Source organism: Cajanus cajan, chromosome 6 (assembly GCF_000230855.2).
Source record: "Cajanus cajan strain Asha chromosome 6, NIPB_CcT2T_4, whole genome shotgun sequence".
Classification (NCBI taxonomy): Eukaryota; Viridiplantae; Streptophyta; class Magnoliopsida; order Fabales; family Fabaceae; genus Cajanus; species Cajanus cajan.
The window spans coordinates 13,812,726-13,816,405 of record NC_138522.1 but is presented as its reverse complement, the minus strand read 5'-3'; positions in this window follow the sequence as shown (position 1 = coordinate 13,816,405).

Below are 3,680 nucleotides of genomic sequence, written 5' to 3'. Positions count from 1 at the left end.
TGGAATAGAAAATTTAAAAAGCACTTAATCATACACTTTTGTTTTAGATTTTTTTGACCAAAAATTAATAGATTCAAGCAAGATATAAGAAAGACCTAAAAAAGAAAATGCTAGTTCACAAAATACCTAAAGCACACAATGAGGATCGATTCATATGAATGGATGCATGAACCAAAAACTACTGGACAAAGTGAATTGTTCTATATATTTATATATGTGACACAAGAATAATTCTAATCCATAAAAACACAATACAATCAAGGAATATACATTGTGACCAAATCAAAAACTCAAAGAATTTATGGAAAGAGTTTACCAAGAAGACTTTTATCTTAATACCAAATGATAGAAACCTTAGGAGAGACTAGATTGATGTAGTTCTCCTTCAAGCTTCTTGGATGCATCTTTCACTTCTTGGATTCCTTCAAGCTTCTCAATGGCTTCCATTGATGTTAGAAGCCATTTTCACCATAAAGGATGATGTAGAGATTCTCCTTGGTGGCGCCACACTCTTGAAGAGTGATAAGCCTCTTCAATTTCTCACCACACTCAAGAGAGGATAAGAGAAAAGAAAGAACTACAAAGAGAGAAATAAAATTTTAGATTTATACATGATTTGGACAAAAATTACTCTCCTAATTCTCTCTCTCAAAACTTGTCTCTCTTTGTAATTCTTCCTTTTCTCTTATCTTCTCTTGAGTGTGATGAAAAATTGAAGAGGCTTATCACTCTTCAGGAGTATGGTGTCACCAAGGAGAATCTCTACATCATCTTCTATGGGGAAAATGGCTTGTAACATCAATGGAAGCCATTGAAGAAGCTTGAAGGAGTTCAGGAAGTGAAAGATTCGTCCAAGAAGCTTGAAGGAGAAGCTACATCAATCTAGTCTCTCTTAAGGTTTCCATCATTTGACAACAACAATGTTAAGAATAATGCAAAAGGAGTGAGCTCAAGGTGAAGATAAAAGGCCTAAGCTTTTGTTGAGCTATAGGCTTATTTCATAGTTCATTCTTTTTTTTTTATATATATTTTCCTTGTAAATATTTTCCTTTGTTTTGACCTTGTATTTTGGGTCAAGTAGTGTAGGTAATTTTTTTCTTGTATTATTTTTATTTAAGGACGTAATTAGTAGCTTAAGAAGATGTAACTAGCTAAGTTTTGTTAGACTTATTTGGGCTTAGATGGCCCAAACTCCTTTTGGCCCATTGGTATTGGACGTCCACTTGCTCATGCAAGTGGTTTGGACATCTAAACCAACCCAAAATTGTCATACAAGTTACAAATTAAGTCACATGGATTTGATAGTGATATTTTAACAAACTTGTTAAATGTAAACATCAATTAGGCAATTGTAATGATTAAGCCAGGTAGTTGTGTAGACACCAGATTTCATTCAAGTTTCCACTATTAAAGACAAAGGGCCACTAACATGACACGAGTAGCCCTCGAAGGCCCATTAAAGCACCAAACCAAACCAGGATAGGACTAGAAGGCCCAAGAACCTCAAAACCCTAGTTTCAGACGTAGAACGGCTCCAAACCTAGAACAGTCGACCCAACTAAAAAGATGGCCTATAACCCTAATTGGGAACAGGCGTTCCAAGGGCCCATTTTATGAGTAAATTTATGGGCTAGAAAAACCGTTCTAAGCTTGGGAAGGACTGTTCCACGCTCCTAGCTACTTATATAAGCGAGTACAAGGCATGTTCTTCCACACACATGGTTCAGTTAACCTAGTCCTAGCATAATTTCTCTCTTCTCTCTTTCTCTCTAGTCTTTCTTGAGTGTTTGTGAGGCTTCTATAGAGCGAAAGGTTGTCAAAATGCGCCTTTGTAGCAAGATTTAAGATTCTTCTTCTATAAAGTTTGCTTTAGAGGTATTTCCATCAATTCTCTATCTCTCTTCATATTTATTTAACTACTTCATCCATAGTATTATTGTCATAGAATAGTAAAAAATCATGTAAACATTAGGCATGTAAATGACTAATAAAAAGGGGTAAATATGTAATTATTGTTCATTATTATGCTAAATTCGTCATACGGTACCAATTGAGGGCGTTGTGGGGTGCCTAATACCATTTGTGGGCAAGATACCAATTAAGCTAACCTAGGATATTGTTAAACTAGGATTAGCTTAATTTGCTTCATAAGCATCTAGACAATTAACTACACTTTTAGAAATTCAACTAGAGTTGGTTAGCTTAGGTACAAGATAGCTAACCATGATTACATTTAACTATGGTTAATCTAGCCTGCACCATAAGCTAACTAAACTCTATATATATTGTATCTTTGTACCATTTTGTACTAACTTTCAGCATTATAATGAGATTTGGCTGAAAATTCTTCTCCAATTCTCTATCTCAAAGCTTATTTCTCTCTTTAAATTTTTTCTTTTTCTCTTATCATTTCTTGAGTATGGTGAGAAATTGAAGAGACTTATCACTCTTCAAGAGTGTGGCATCACCTAAGAGAGTTCTTATCTTCTCTTTTGTGTTAGAAATGGCTTCTAACATCAATGGAAGCCATAAAATAAGCTTAAAGGAGTCCATGAAGTGAAAGATCTGTCCAAGAAGCTTGAAGGACAAACCACATCAATCTAGTCTCTCCTAAGGTTTCCATCAAGTAATCTAAGTCATAAGTCTCCACCACATTTCTATTTTTGGAATTTTACATCTACTCCAATTGATCTGGTCACAACAAATTCTTAATCCTCCATTGCCATAATTCAAAATTCTCAATTCCACACCATGTAATACTAGTTGTGCATTAAGGGTCACACACACATCTTCACATTAGTATGATATTGTCCACTTCAAACTTAAATCCTCATGGATTTACTTTTGGTTATCATCCAATAGCCCTCATATTAGTGGAGACATTCATGTGTTTATAAACTCATGTTCCTCCTCTTATTTTAACGATGTGGGACTTTGATTATGTCCTAAAAACTTTGTATGTACACTTATTTTATTAGTTCAAAGTTATAAAATAAGTATTCCGACATATTGATTCCTTAACTCATTTGATTATATAGATTAACGCTTTGAGAAAGTATCTTAATAGCGTTTTGACATGACTTTTACTTAGTTTGTTCCTATTATCTCCTTTTAACATTGGCTTGTAATTTTAGGGTAACTTGAGTTATTCGTTGAGAATAGGGACCTTGTTCTTCTTCTTATTCTGACTTCTATTAAATGTCTTATACAAATATTTATGTTAAATAGTAAGTCATATTGTTTTCATTGATAGTTTTGAGATATTGAGAGGAAAGATATACGATGTTGTCAAAACTTTTAACAAAAATAAGGTTGTCCTTAATCTAACTCATTGGGCAAATTTTTCTACACGTCTTTCTTCTTGATTCTCCCTTTGTATTGTACTTATACATCAAAAAAGACATATTACATTTAATTCAAGATATTCATAACATATTATCACTTATAGCTTGGTTTCATTTAAGTTTTGAATAGTTTAAGGGTTGTGGGAAAAGTGTTGGACTTGCTTTCTTGGATGTTTAAACTATAAAGATTGATTTAGAGTGTAGAGAGTTGGACATACAAATCTTTATAAAGCATTAAATTGAAAGCATCTAAGAAAGCATTTTGTTAGTAAACTAAAATTAGAAACTTGAATGAGATATGTTAGTTAACTAAGTGCATTTTAGTTATTAGACGCT